Below are 15,448 nucleotides of genomic sequence, written 5' to 3' on the forward strand. Positions count from 1 at the left end.
CCAGATGTGTGTGACCCCTTGTGCATCTGGCTAACGTGGGTCCTGGAGAATCGAACCTGGGTCCTTTGGCTTTGCAGGCAAACGCCTTTACCACTAAGCCACCCCTCCAGCCTGCTCTTTCAATATAACACTGACAAGAGATCCGTTTCATGAACATGTGTCGCTTAGTGCGGAGTCCCCAGTGCTGGCACAGTTTGGGACTGTCTGTTAGGACATCACTCCATGACACCTACCGATCCAGGACCTCTGCTGGAGCTGTTCTGTCCATCCCACGAGGACACATCCTGAGCTACTCTGGGCCATGCCTCCTATCTTCTGTGGCTAGCAAGCTGGGCAGGAAACTGCACTTCAGACCGCCTTCCTCCACACCACCCAAGGTAGCAGCCCCTCCCCCACCACTCCCATTCTGCCTTTCTGGATGGACCAAGGCTTCACCCTTCAGGAAGTAGCTGCGAGCCTCTTGACCTCAAATATGTCTTGCACTTGAAAAAAAAAAAAAAACACACAAAAACAAAAAAAAATTTATTTGTGAGCCGGGCTTGGTGATGCACACATTTAATCCCAGCACTTGGGAGGCAGAGGTAGGAGGATCGCCGTGAGATCGAGGCCACCCTGAGATTCCATACTGAATTCCAGGTCAGCCTGGGTTAGAGAAAGACCCTACCTCAAAAAAACAAAAATAAATAAATAAATAAATAAAAATGCTTATTCATTTATTTGAGAGAGAGAATGGGCACGCCAGGGCCTCCAGCCACTGCAAATAACTCCAGACACAGGCGTCACTTTGTGCATCTGTCTTATGTCTTATGTGGGTACTGGAGAATCGAACCTGGATCCTTAGGCTTCTCAGGCAAAGTACCTTAACCTCTGAGCCCTCTCTCTAGCCCATGTCTTGAACTATTTGTTGAGTGAATAAATGAATGAAGGAATGAATGAATGAATGAATGGCTCATCCACATATCCCTGAGTTCATCCTCTGAGTTGGTTATGCATTCTGGTGATGAGAGGACAAATGGTCAGGGACAGACAGCTGGCCACTCCGTTCTCTGGCTAAGGTCAGCCTGAGTGGTAAGAGTCAGTTCTCGGGGCTCCCTGGGGTGGGGTGTCGAGCTCAAAATTTGGGGTGAGAGATGAACCTCCAACACCAGGAACCAGGATGGGAGGGCAGGCCAGAGTGCTCCAAGGAGGACATCCCAGGAGGACAGGTCCTGAGCTGCACGGGACCACACATCAGGTGTTTGGTGGGTCCCCCATGCACACTGGCTAAGGAGCAGGGGCCCAGCCAGAACACGTGCCCAGGTGCTACGTGGGGAACTCTGCAGTTCTCTGGGTAATTGCACCCTTGACAAGCCCTCAAATCCTTTAAAAGGATTCTCCCCCAGCCCAACACCAGGTTCCCAGCTTGCTGTCTGCCCTGGTGACCATGCCCTGAGGCTCAGCCCATGTCTGTCAAAGGAGCCTGGCTGGATCAGTAGAGGGATAGCTGGCCAGGGAGATGCCTTGTCCAAATGTCCTGGTTACTGATTAGCCAAACCCAGCGCTTCTCTGCAGTGAGGGGCCTGGAGTGGCTATTTCTTCATTGGAAGGCAGTCCCAGTGTTAAACAGCTTTGTACTCCACTGCTAAAAGAAGGAAAGGGAGTAGGGTTTCTGGGGCCTTTCCTGGGATACTGCCATGGGGGAGGTGACGGGAAACACCGAGCTCAGCAAATGCAGAAGGACCCAATACTGAGACAGTCCAGGCTTCATACCCACCTAGGACTGCGCCCTGCCAGTCCTGGGCAGGGAGGCTGAGGGTTGCGAAGTGACACCCCCCCCCCCCCCATTCCTCACCACTTTGTCCAGAGTCGAAACCAGAGCTCAGGCTGGCTAAGTGTCGTTTCCCCAAGGTCGCAAAGAAGCTCCAAAGAGGGGGAAAAAAAAGCCCTTTCTTTGTGCAACAGGTACGATCTCTCTTCCAGAGAGTAATAATGGCTGCTCCTGGCTTAGTGAAAGTTCAGCCCCGGCCAGCAGAAAGCCCTGGCCCAGGAGGCGGCTCACAGAGGTCATCCAGCCCCGAATCCCTGACGCCCGGGGTTGGGCTTTAGGGCGCGGCGCACGGATGCGAGGCGAGGGTGCAGGGAGGGTGTGGAAAGGTCAGGCTCGGGCGCGGGTCCACGGACGCTTCCTTTTCCAGGAGTCCCCCACCCGTGGCCCTGAGCGGCGGTGCCACCTAGGGGAGGAGGACCCTCCCCCACACCCCATAGGCCGGGGCGCGAGATCGCCCTCTCCTCCAGCCTTCATCCCACCCACCCTCGCGCCGGCGCTGCGAGGAGGCGCGAGGGGAGCTGGGCCCGCGCGGCGAGGTCGCATCCCGAGCCCATGGGTGTCCTGGGACATGCACGGGCCGCACCGCCCCTCTCCCTCCCCGGGCTTGGTCACCGCCGGGCCTCCAAAGCGCGCGGACATCCCGATCCACATACATCCCAGCGGGTGCTTGGATCTCCGGATCCCCAGGTCGCAGCAAGCCAGATCGCCCTATTCCACCCGCGAGACGCGGACCCGCGTGGATAGGGGTCAGAGGGATCCGAACCGGCTCTCAACCCCGAGGGGCACCGTCTGCTTGTCTCCACCTCCCGAACCGGGGGATCTGATGGGATGCAAGCACCAGATGCCCTCCTGGTCACCAAGCCGGGTGTCGTGAGATCCATAGGGTGGCCCTTGCGGAATCATCCCGCGCCCAAGTCTCGGGAGACGGGATCCCCGAGATCCGTCTCAAAAAAAAAAAAAAAAAAGCCGGGCATCGGAGCCCGGGGATTCACCACCGGGTTCCCACACACACACACACACACCCGCCTCTTCTTCCTTCGCCAACTTTGCCAACTTTTCTCCAATCCCCCCCCGCCCCCCCACACACCCCGCCCATCTCCCCTACACCCCTCTGCCTGGCGGGGCAGGAACTTAGGGGCCCTCACGCGCCGCCGCCTCCTCCACCCGCCCATCGGCAGCTCGCGGGCCCGCGTGGACCGCCGCCGGTACCCCCTGCCCACCCGATGCCCGCCGTGCAGCGCCGCGCCGCGCAACCTACCCTGCAGCCCGCGCCGGCCCGCGCCGCGCAGCCACCTGCCCGCCGCCGCCGCCGCACCTGCCCGCCGCGGCCCGCGCAGCCTAGCCTGCTGGGGGCGGGGCCTCGGGCGGGAAGCGCCCCGTCGCCCTGGCAACCGCGGCCGGCGGCGCATGCGCGCACAGGCTCGGGGCGGAGCGCAGTCGCCCGGAGTCGTCTCGGTCAGCTCAACGAGCGGCCGTCCGGAGGCAGGGGCGGGAGGGGGCGGAGGTGTTGGAGGTGCAGGTTCTGTGTCTTCTTGGCGACGCTGCTCTCGGTCCCTGCCCAGGGTGACCCCCCCACCCCGCATGCTCCTCCCTCGGCTGGGATGTCTCGCTCGCGCCCCTCGAGCATCTCTGGTGGCAGCCGCTGCATCCCGCAGGTTTCCCACCCCGTGGGAATTGGGTCCCTCGGCACGTGTGCGCACAGCGCGGGCGCCCTCGCCAGGCCGGCGCGGGAAATGCACGGAATTTCTTCAGGGCGCCCACTCTGTGTGTGTATGTGTGTGTGTGTGTGTGTGTGTGTGTGTGTGCGCGCCTATTTTTTAAAAGTATATTTTTATTTATTTATTTGCAAGCAGAAAAAGAAAGAAAAAGAGCGGGTGCGCCAGGGCCTCTTGCCACTGCAAACGAACTCCAGATGCATGCACCACTTTGTGCATCTGTCTTTACATGGGTAGTGGAGAATTGAACCCCCCCCCTCTCCCGGCGGTCAGGCTTTGCAAGCAAGCGCCATTAACAGCTGAGATATCCTTCTTATCACCGTGGTGGATGGGAGTAATAAGTTTAGAGAATTGAAGACCAATTGTGAGAATCAAATAGAGGTCTCCCTTGCAAGTGAAAATGTGTTTTTAAAATAATTTATTTGTATTTATTTATTTGAAAGAGAGAAAGTCAGAGAGAGAGGAGAGGATAATGGCCACAGCAGTCGAGCTCCAGATGCATGAGCCACAATGTGCGTCTGGCTCACTTGGGTACTGGCAAATCGAACCTGGGTCCTTTGGCTTCACAGACAAGTGCCTTAACCGCTAAGCTATCTCCCGGCCCTGTTCTTTCTTATTCAATCTGCCACATTGGTTTTTGGAGACACGGTCTCACTGTGTTACATAGGCTGTTCTCAATCTCCTGGGCTCGGTGGGTCGTCTTGTCTCAGTCCCCTCACCACTCCTGAGCTGGACTATATCACACTCCACTAGACCCAGCTATGGTCCTCTGTGCTGCGAGCTTTCCAGCTCTGAAGCAGCTGGCAAGATTCAGGCTCGGGGGGTTGCTGGACGTGGGGACAGAGGGACAGTGCATGGGCAAATTGAGTGGCATTTGTGACAGGTGCTCCCAAGGGACGTGACGGAACATGAGTAACGGGAAATACATCGTTTGTGCTCTTAGAAAAGAGAGATGTGACCATCACCTCACAGCTTCTAGAGAATCGTGGGGACTTTCTCTCGCCTCAGCTTCGTCTTGGGGACAGCTCACCTAGTCCTTCACACTGAAACCCTTTTGAAGTAGAGGGATGGACAGCTGAGACTCCCTGGGGACTTGCCCACAGTGACAGAACTCAGGAGTGGTAGGTTGGCAGCTCCAGGAGGCCTTGTTCCCCTTTGGTCATCTGGATGTCACGGGCGCAGTCAACAACAGGACCAATCTCAGCAGACACCACCACTCCCACAGAGAGTCTGTGGGGGCAGGAGACTGAAGGGTTTGCTGTGCAAGTTGAAATCCCTCATAGTCCACCTTAAAGCAGGGCTTTTACATGACGTTCGTATGCATGTCCACGCCTCCTTCTAGAAGGCACTCCTGTTCCCTCCTAACTCCCTGTGTCTAGCGCATACTAGGTGCTCAATGTACAGCTGCTGGACGCACAAGAGGCCCATCTGTGATATCCTGCAACGTGGCACGTTCTTCCCTAACCTCCAGGAACCTTCCAGTCTCTCCTGGACAAATCTTGATAAACTAATACACATCAGCCAGACTCCTGGTTAGCTGATTATCCGTGTTTCCCGGCTCCCCAGCCAGCGTAGTCCTGCCTGGCACCTTCTGCCTAACTCAGGACATAAGTAGGGAGGGTACAAAACAGCCTGCCTCCTGACACCCACAGAGATCGCTAACTCGGACGTGTCCCCAGTCGTGACCACCACCATTTCCCATCCTGCTACATTCCAGCTCCTGTTTTAAGTAAAGCTTTGATGGAATCCCAGATGGTAAAAAAAAAAACAACTACAACTCCCAAAGTCCTCTTGGCTCCACATGGGCAGGACTTCCTGGGAGGAGAGGTGTGTTCTGTCCTGCTTTTAGCCACTTCCCCCTGCATTCCTATGCTCTGCCAGGCGAAAGGCTGCCAGCTACACACATGCGCGCACCCAGGGATTGCACCCTGGCCAGGAAGGGTGTCAGGTTCCAAGCCCTTTCCAGAGCCAGCACTCCATGGCCCTAGCTGTTCTGCTCTGGAAGATGGAGGACAGTGCTCCCCACAAGGACTGTCCCAGAATCCCTTCCCCGTCATCTTCTGCCTCCTCCCGCAGGAAGTCTGTGGGAACTAGGTTGCCTGCTCCCAGAGTCTCCCTGAAAGTTCTGTTCAACATTTGCTGGAATGAGCCGGGCGTGGTGGCACATGCCTTTAATCCCAGCACTTGGGAGGCAGAGGTAGGAGGATCGCTGTGAGTTCGAGGCCACCCTGAGACTGCATAGTGAATTTCAGGTCAGCCTGAGCTACAGCGGGACCCTACCTCGAAAAACAAACAAGCAAAGAAACACTTGCTGGAATGACGGGGCTGGTCCATCACTACCGTCCAACCTCAGCCGCAGATGACTCTGAGGGCTCGGAGTGTGCCTGAGGGACTGAGTAGGTTGTGTGACATTGTGACTCCAGCCGCCTGAGTGATCGATGTGGCTCTACAACACTTTGCCTGGCAAGGACCATCTTCTCACATCTTTTTTTTTTTTTCTTTTTAACATTTTATTGGCCAGGGGTGGTGGCGCATGTCTATAATCCCAGCACTTGGGAGACAGAGGTAGAAGGATTACTGTGAGTTTGAGGCCACCTGAGACTACATAGTGAATTCCAGGTCAGCCTGAGCTAGAGTGAGACCCTACTTTGAAAAAAACAAAAGAAAATATTATGATTTTCATACATGTATGTAATGTATCTATAACTCCCTCCTAGTACTTTCTTTTATCCTCCTCCCAATCCTAATGCCATGAGGCCCTGCCTCTTCCCTCTCCTATCTTGATGGTCTTTTATTTATTTATTTTGCCCTCTTCCATCATCACTGATGACATGTTAATGGGTCCAGTATTGCACAGGCCTTGTGCAGAAAACAACAAAGGTTTGTCAAGCCAGGGTCTCTGTGGAGTCCACGCTGGCCTCAAACTTATGACAATCCTCCTGCCTCAGTGTCCTGACTGCAGGGATTAAAAGCATGAGTCACTGTCCCAGGCCTGTCTGTCCCTCTTCCCTGCTTCTTGAAGGTGAAGGCCAATAGATTCTTTGAAATACTGCCTCCCCCCCCCCACACACACACCAGACCTGTGCTGTGGACCTTGCCTTTTGCTTTTTAATGACGGTCGCTTTACCCTCAGTGCACCCAGAAGCCTTCCTGATGGTGACGTGGAGACAAATCGCATACTTAGGCACGAAGTGTCTAATCTTGTCCCCCTACCCACAAGAGCACTGAACGCAGGTTTCTTCCTGCCTCACCTAGGTTTTGAGGTCCAGAGCACAGTGACTAGCCCAGCCCCCGCCCCAGACATGTTGAGTCAGCACTTATACACCGCAGGGTCCAAGGCCAGGCTGGCTGTAGTGATGCCAGGCAGCTAGCCAGACGTGAGCAAGCTTGGAGGCCCTCCCCTGCCTCTCATGATCAGCTCTGGACCCCACCTCCTGTTTCCCTGGTTAACAAGCTAATTTTTTTTTTAATTTTATTTATTTATTTATTTATTTATTTATTTATTTATTTGAGAGCGACAGACACAGAGAGAAAGACAGATAGAAGGAGAGAGAGAGAATGGGCACCAGGGCTTCCAGCCTCTGTAAACGAACTCCAGACGCGTGCGCCCTCTTGTGCATCTGGCTAACGTGGGACCTGGGGAACTGAGCCTCGAACCGGGGTCCTTAGGCTTCACAGGCAAGCACTTAACCGCTAAGCCATATCTCCAGCCCGCAAGCTAATTTTTTAAGAAATGGAAACATTCAAATTGCCCTCTCTAGAAGGTGGAGGTAGCTGGGCTTTGTTGAGCCCATTAAGGGAAACTGTTTCCTTTTGGTGAAGCACAGCTTTCTTACAGATTTATTTTTCTTTAATTCTTTACATGATTTTTGGCAGAAAGAATGGGGGCGCTGAGTCATTCCTCTGGCCCTGGGTGGAGATGTGATACTCTAAGCTGCCCAAAAGATTATAAGATTATAAAGACATACTAATGCCTCCTCCCTTAAGAGTTAGTCCAAACAGGCCTGTCAATCATCTGGAAAAATGACTTTTGAAGCTGTAACTCCAAAATCGTGAGCCACCACCAGAGACACCTGAAGGAGATGGGAAGGACAGCAGTCCCCTTAATGAGGCATACTTAATCACCCCAGGTTTCTCTCTCCACTCACTTGCTTACAGAACATCCCTGTGAAGCCTGCCTGCTTCCTTCCTTCTTTCCTTCCTTCCTTCCTTCCTTCCTTCCTTCCTTCCTTCCTTCCTTTCTTTCTTTCTTTTTCTCCTTCTTCTTTTTTTATCCTACAAGTTTTACTGATTCTTCCACAGCGTGCCAGGGCTCAAGTCATCATTAAAGAGAATTTTATTTATGTCTTATTTTTTGAGACAGAGTGAGACTGGGAGCGGGGAGAATGGGCATGCCAGGGCCTCTAACCATTGCAAACGAACTCCAGACACATGCACCCCCTTGTGAATCTTGTTTACATGGGACCTAGAGAATCGAACCTAGGTCCTTAGGCTTCTCAGGCAAGCACCTTAACCACTAAGCCAACCATTTTTTCCCCTTTCCCTCTATCTCAGATACTAGCCCAAATCCTCAGGCTCCCCCAAATCTCCAGCTTGCCTGATTTGCTTTCTTTCAAACTCCAGTAAAATTGCCCTCCGGTTTCTTTTTTTAAAAAATATTTTTATTGCCGGGCATGGTGGTGCACACCTTTAATCCCAGCACTCGGGAGGCAGAGGTAGGAGGATTGCCATGAGTTTGAGGCTGCCCTGAGACTACAGAGTGATTTCCAGGTCAGCCTGAGCTACAGTGAGATCCTATCTTGTAAAAGCACTAACTAACTAACTAACTAACTAAATAAATAAATAAATAAAAACTATTTGGTAGAAAGAGGTAGAGAAAAAGAGATAGAGGGAAAAAGAGAATGGGCACACTAGGGCCTCTAGCCACTGCAAACATACTCGACTCATGTGCCACTTTGTACATCTAACTTTATGTGGGTACTGGGCAATTGAACCTGGATCCTTTGGCTTTACCAGTACCTACCTTAAACACAAAGCCATCTCTCCAGCCCTTGAGTCCGTTTTTAAATTCTTTTTTTCTATGAGGCCAACAGCCAGCCCCACGAAGGGACGGTATTTCCTGGTAACAGTGATGCTAATGAAAGCTCTTTTATTGAAAGCCAGGTGTTTTTGCGTATGCGATCTCACCCAGGGCCATGACAATCCCCAGGGCCATGACAATCCCGTTTGAGGGACCTGAGTTCAGAGAGGTTAGATAAATGGCTCAAGGTCACACAGCTAGAATCACGGTCTAGCTTCCCTGGAAAACAAAGTCTGATACAAATATTAGGCCACGCCCATGCCTTATCTGGGATGTGATGCCAGCCCAGCAAGGATGGAGGAAAGGAGACTTGCAGTTAAAGAAGGAAAGACCAAATTCTAGACTTGCTTTATGGGATTGGCCCAGAAAGGCCACATGAAAGGCAGACCCAGTGTGGAGCAAGGGCGCCCTCTGCTGGCACCCTCCTACCCTGTCTACATCAATGGTAGTTGGGCTACCCAGTGGCTATCTGGCTCAGGGTCTCTGCAGGAGGGAGTCACTGGAGGCTGGGTGGTCCCCAGCATCTGAAGGTGTATCAAGCCCGATACAGCTAGTGAGCACCAAACCCTGCACCCAAGCCCTCCAACAAGTAATATTAAAAGAAAAACAAGGGGCTGGAGAGATGGCTCAGCGGATAAGGTGCTTGCCTTTAAAGCCTAACAACTCTGGGGTTCGATTCCCCAGTACCCATGTAAAGCCAGATGCACAAAGTGGTGCATGCATCTGGAGTCCGTTTGTAGAGGCTGAAGGGCCCAGCGCACCCATTCTCACTGTCTCTCTGCTTGCAAATTAATTAATTAAAAAAGAAAACAAGGGAACATGTAACTGATCAAGTAAATGCGAAGAAATCTTGGCAGCCACCCCCCCACTCCAGCTGCTCTCATTTTACAGGTGGGGAAACTGAGGTCCAGAAAAGCAGAGGGACCCTAAGGTTTCACACTTAATGTCCACTAAGGTTTTCTACAATTAATTTAGAAGGAGCTGCTTCTGACAGCCCTCTGTTTTCCTCTTAAGAGCCTGGGGGTCCATTCCTTCCCCCTACCTTCATCCCCTGTGGCTGTGGGGGCTGAATCTCATGATAGTCCCCACCTTATCAAACTTCAATGCCAGCAGGAACTAGATTTAGCCAATCAGCGTCCACCATTTCTCTGGCTGTGATGATTGGCTCACACCAGGATGGGGCATGTGATCCAAGGCTTGAGAAATAACCACAACTCGCTCACGACTATGTGCAAGGAGGAGATGTCTTTATTGGGAGGGTGACAATGTCAGCCTAGGGCCACCCAGAGACCAAACAGCATTAGACAGAGCCTGGAAGGGGGGGGGAGGTAGAGAGAGATAGATGTTGGGAGGGGGAAATGACCATTTTTATTCACCTGGATCAAGCTATGCCTGAAGCTGCAGCACAGACTTTTCAGTTCTGTGAACCAGCACACTTATATCCTACCCACGCTTCTATAAGTGAGTTACACTTCCTTCGCTGACAGTCACAAGATGACCATAGATCAGCTAGACCCCTAGTTGTACCTTCTCCTACCCAGGAACCCCCATCTTATCTGGGGCTGGCGTTTTTCTCTCTTGTCTCAGCCCTTCTCTGGCAGCTCGGAATAAAAGGCTATCAATTTCAGGAAGTGGGAAGGAAGACCCACGCTGGAATGCACACAAGTCTCTTGCACCAGTGGATCACGTGCCCCAGCTTTGTTCGCCAGCCTGAATGTGTCCTTTAAAGCCAAAGAGAACTTTTTTACAGGATCCCAGGCTTAAGTTCAAACCCAGAGCTGGAGCAGAGGTGGTCACGTTGGAGTCTTGTTCCGGAGCATGGGGATCCTCGAAAGAGGAGTCAGTGGAGGTGAGGAGGGCAGGGAGGAAGCTGGACTAGAGTCCTCTGGCATTGCTCAGGGGTTCTATAGGCCTGGGGAGGCGGGTAGAAAGCCTTGAAATTTCTTGTGGATGGGTGAACGAATGAATGGGAGGATAAGTGTGCAGATGCGTGGGAGGATGGATAGTTTTTGGGTGGGTAGATGGATAGATGGGTGAATCGGTGTGTGCGTGGATGGAAAGATTGGTGGTTGCATAGAAAAATGGTTGATAGATGGGTGTGGGTCGCTTGAATGAGAGGTTCCCTATAAACTCAAGTGTTCTGAATGCGTGGTGCCCAGCTGATGGCATTTTTGGGAGGTGGAGCCTTTTGGGGACTGGCTTATGTGTGCTGTAGGCAGCCCCCTCTTGCTAGAATCAGGCTCACTCTCTTGATGCTGTTTTTCACCTGCTGTGGCTAAAGTCATATATCTAACCTTTAATGCCTTGCTGTCCCCTGCCGGCATGAAGCTTCCCCTCAAGACTGCTTAAGGCAAAATAAAAGCTTTCCTTCCATCAGCTACTTTTGGTCAGATAACCATGGGTGCTGGATGGATGGGTGGAAGGATGGATGAATGGATGAATGGGTGATGGATGGGTGGAAGGATGGATGGATGGGTAGGCATGCATGAATGCCTGAGTGAGTGGATGGGTGGATGGATGGGTGAGTGGATAGGTTTGTGGATGGATGGAAACAGACATGCATGCTTGACTGAGTTGAGGGATGAGTGCATAGCTGGTAGATGGGTGAATAGATGGATCTATGGATCATATTGTCACACACCATATTTCTGTTTTGATCACAAAACCTTAACCTCATCGAAGGAAGGACCCATGTCGTGTTCCCTATTGTCTTCTGGGAGGGCTTTGGGTCACTGTGGGCGCCGAGTACACAGCAGTTGAGGCTATGCCTTCAGTTTATAGATGAGGACGTAGAAGCTGAGAACAACAAAGATGTCCCTTCGCATATCAAGTCCCTGGCAGCACCGCCCAAGTCCCCTCTGTCCTCCTGAGATTCCCCCATGGCTGACCTTGGTCCTTCTTGGAGCATCCGTGATCCTGGCTGGAGTCGTCAGGACAGTTGATGGTGTTCTAAGCTCACTAGGGATGTCTGGCTTTGGAATTAAACCCTTAATATCACTGAGGGCCTCAGGCTGAGAGACAGGAAGCCTGGTCCCCTGACTTTGAGTCAGAGCCTACCACTCAATTCCTGAGCCTGGATTTCTGGCCCGTGAAACAGGAGCAGTTGGGAACAGCCTGCTCATTACTCACTGGGCCCCTCCAAGGGCTTCCTGAAGCGAGGTGCTGAAAGGATTTAGAGTGGGAAAAGTTGGCTGCTGTGAAAAGTTCAGCTCTGAGGCTGGAGAGATGGGTTAGTGGTTAAGGCACTTGCCTGTGAAGCCTAAGGACCCCGTTCTATTCCCCAGAGCCCACATAAGCCAGATGCAGATGGTGGCACCTTGTGTCTGGAGTTTGTTTGTAGTGGCTAGAGGCCCAGGCATGCACATTCTCTCTCTCTTTCCTTACAAATAAATAAATAAATAAATAAATAAAAATATTAAAAGGGAAAAGAAAAAAAGTTCATTTCTGAGCTTGAAGAGACAGCATTCCTTCTTTTTCAACCTCACTCACTGTGGGTGGACTCTAGATAATTGGAGCCTGGCCGGATGTGGTTTCAGGTTATAAAGCCTCATTTAGCTCTCTGGGCACCTGCTTGGTTGGTGTGATTTTCCCAGGTGACATTGAGCCTTATCTGGAAAACAGGAGTTTGTTCTTTTTTTTTTTTTTTTTTCAAGGTCAGAAACACCCAAAGGACTCTGGGACAGCAGAGAGAGCAGGGACAATTCCCCAGGCACTGTGGGCTCAGCTCCCAGACTCCCAACTGGAACGGCACGTCTGGGACTTGGGGACTCATAGAGAGGTAGGTTTTGGTGAGAAGAGAAAAATAAGTCTTTCCTCATCCACCCAAGGGACCTCATCTCACTTGCTGGCATGCAACCACAGAGGGTCTTTTTTTTTTTAAACCAATATTTTATTTATTTATTTATGAGAGAGAGAGAGAGAGAGAATGGGCACTCCAGGACCACTAGCCACTGCAAATAAACTCCAGAGTCATGCACCACCTTGTACATCTGTCTTACATGGATACTAGGGAATCAAACCTGGGTCCTTAGCCTTTGCAGGCAAGAGCCTTAGCTGCTAAGCCATCTCTTCAGCCCTCCACCTTAATTTCTGGAGATAAGAGTCTCTCTATGAATATAGTGCTCATCATTCTGCCAGGCTAGCTATTCAGCAGGTCCTAGGATCTTCCTGGCTCTGCCGCCCTAGCTCTGGGGCTACAGGCATTTGCCACCGTACCTGGCTTTTACATGAGGGCTAGGGATGGGGACTCAGGCCCTCATGCTTGCCTGTGCGACCTTGCACTTGCCTTAGCTTTGTGCATCTGGCTTACATGGGATCTGGAGAGTCAAACATGGGTCCTTAAGCTTTGCAGGCAAGTGTCTTAACTGCTCAGCCATCTCTCCAGCCCAGAAGCAGGCTGTTTGAATGAGGGGGGGCCCTGCTGGGCTGAGAAAGTGAATGAATGAATGAAGAGTGTGGCCTGGCGTGGCCCAGTGTTGATACTGCACAGTGCATGAAGTGCCGGCACTGTTCAAAGGTCTCTGTGTGACATCACTGGTCTTGCAAGCCCCCTCCTCCAGAACTTGTTAGGACAATGCCAACAGCCAGAAGTCGCTGGCACCTTCCTTAGGCCAAAGGGGACTGCCAACCCGGGCTCTGACCACAGGACCAGGTCCCTGGCTGGGGGCCGTCTTGCTCCCGCAGCCTCCCCATCTCATCGGGCCCCTGACCCGGCGGCTCTTCCTCACCTGCGTCTCGGCCCGCAGCCTCGCGTCCCCTGCCCGTTTCCAGACTCCCACGTTCTCCTACGGCGTCCTTGCCTACTGCTTTCGGCTGCAGGATGACACCTGGAACCAGAACCGGCGACCTTCAGGACCCCCGAGGACATTCCTGACTTTGCCTGGAAAGTGAGGCCTGTGCACACCCAGCCCCTGGGCTTGGGACAGTCCAACCGATCTACAGGGAGAAGCAGGCCCCTGTGCAGTAGAGACTGAGGGTCCTTTGCACCCGGTAGCCCTTCAGAACAGCTGTGAAACTTGTGTGTTCTGGGCACCATGACCATGCAGGTGCCGAGTGGGGGTGTGTGTGACCTCCTGTATTTTAGCAAACTGGATGTTCCAAAGGCAGCTGCCATCCCACATGGCACCTTTGTGCAGAGAAAGGTGCCATTTCTTCGTGGTACTATACTGCCACCTGCTGGACGACCGCTGTCATCACCGCGCAGACCCGGGATGGCCTCTAGCGCGCGGTCCAGAGTTGTGCGCTGCACACTTGCTCCCGGCCGTTCTTCAAGCAGTGCCAGGTTTGACAATAAATGACAAGGCATTACAGTCGATCTTAACAACAAAGGGGAGGGGAGAGGGTGGACGTTTGCCTGGTCCAGCTGCTCTGAGGACGAACATACAGCCTTCAAAACTGACCACAAGCCGGGCATGGTGGCGCACGTCTTTCATCCCAACCCTTGGGAGGCAGAGGTAGAAGGATCGCCTTGAGTTCGAGGCCAGCCTGAGGCTACATAGTGAATCCCAGGTCAGCCTGGGCTAGAGAGAGTCCCTTGCTTGAAGAACAAAACACAACAAAAAGCTGACCACAAAGTACCCACTACGTGCTCCTCCTAATTCTGGTGCTACCATTGAATTAGCTGGATTTTCCGAGGCAAATGACTCCGATTCTCCAAACCTCTGTCTGTTTATGAAAAAATGGGGTTATAATAGCACAGACCTGTTGGGTCAGTAAGCAGAGGAAGTACCCACGAACCCTCTCCTACCCTTTATATTTTATGTTACTTTTGGGTTTTCGAGGTAGGGTTTCATTTTAGCTCAGACTGACCTGGGAAACCGAACCTGGGTCCTTAGGCTTTGCAGGCAAACGCCATCTCTCCAGCCCCCAAGGTGACATTCTTAATGCTACCCACTCCTTTCCAAACTTACTCCTGGCTATCTGCTCCGGCCTCTTTGTCCGTCTTTCCTCTGTCCATCCACTGTGTCACCTTTAACCAGAACTCCCATGACACAGTTGGGTAGGCTGTTCATTTAGCCACGAGCTAGGGGAAGCTGATGCCAGGCCCCTCCTTCACCTGCTACGCCATCAGCAGGCAGGGCTGCATCTGCCCAGAAGAACCGCTTTTCTGCAGTTCACACAGAGCTTCTTAGTGCGGTGGCCCGTGCCCGGTGGCACCTCTCGTCCACTCCTTCTCCACCAGCTCTCACCTGAGCTGTGCGACCACAGGCTGGCACCCCTCCTCACCTCACACCAGACAGACAGGTCCTGCCGAAAGGAAATCAGATCTGGCCAGAGAAGGTTCCGGTGGCCTTCAGAGGGAAACCCAAGAGACCCAAGAGACTCCCGCCTGCCCAGCCCCTCCCTCCCAGCCTTGCCCCTCCTGCTGTGCCAGGCTGCCCTGCTCCACGCCTGCCACCACGTAGCCTCCCCTCTGCTTATGTCTTCCTTCTTCCTTCCCTCTCTCCCTCTGTCACCACGCCCTAGTGGGCACGAGATGGTATCTTATTGTAGCTTTGATGTTTATGTCTCTACGGGCCACTGCTGAACCTCCCAGGGTTGTTTTTGTTTATTTGGGGGGAGAGTCTCAGTATTACTGTGAGTCAGTCTTGGGTGGGGTGGGGGTGATTCCTTGGAACCCAGGTAGTTTTTGATGCAAAAAGTAACATGGGGCTGGGAGGGCTGGAGCTTAGTGGTTAAGGCACTGTGAAACCTAAGGACCCAGGTTCGATTCCCTAGGACCCACGTAAGCCAGAGGCACAAGAGGGCGCATGCGTCTGGAGTTCGTTTGCAATGGCTGGAGGCCCTGGTGTGCCCACTCTCTCTCTCTCTCTCTCTCTGTGCCTCGCTCCCTCTTTCTTTCCCTCT

At 52.7% G+C, this 15,448-nt stretch overlaps 1 protein-coding gene across 1 annotated transcript in view; it reads right to left on the reverse strand.

Moving 5' to 3' along the window:
- Positions 1 to 3,092, reverse strand: part of Kiaa1671 (KIAA1671 ortholog) — a 172,705-nt gene extending 169,613 nt beyond the window's left edge. Inside the window, exon 1 of the mRNA XM_045132300.1 lies at positions 3,066 to 3,092. The gene's annotated coding sequence lies outside the window, so the exon portion shown is untranslated. The remainder of the gene's footprint in view (positions 1 to 3,065) is intronic.
- Positions 3,093 to 15,448: the final 12,356 nt, after the last annotated feature.

This window comes from Jaculus jaculus, chromosome 13, assembly GCF_020740685.1.
Source record: "Jaculus jaculus isolate mJacJac1 chromosome 13, mJacJac1.mat.Y.cur, whole genome shotgun sequence".
Classification (NCBI taxonomy): domain Eukaryota; kingdom Metazoa; phylum Chordata; class Mammalia; order Rodentia; family Dipodidae; genus Jaculus; species Jaculus jaculus.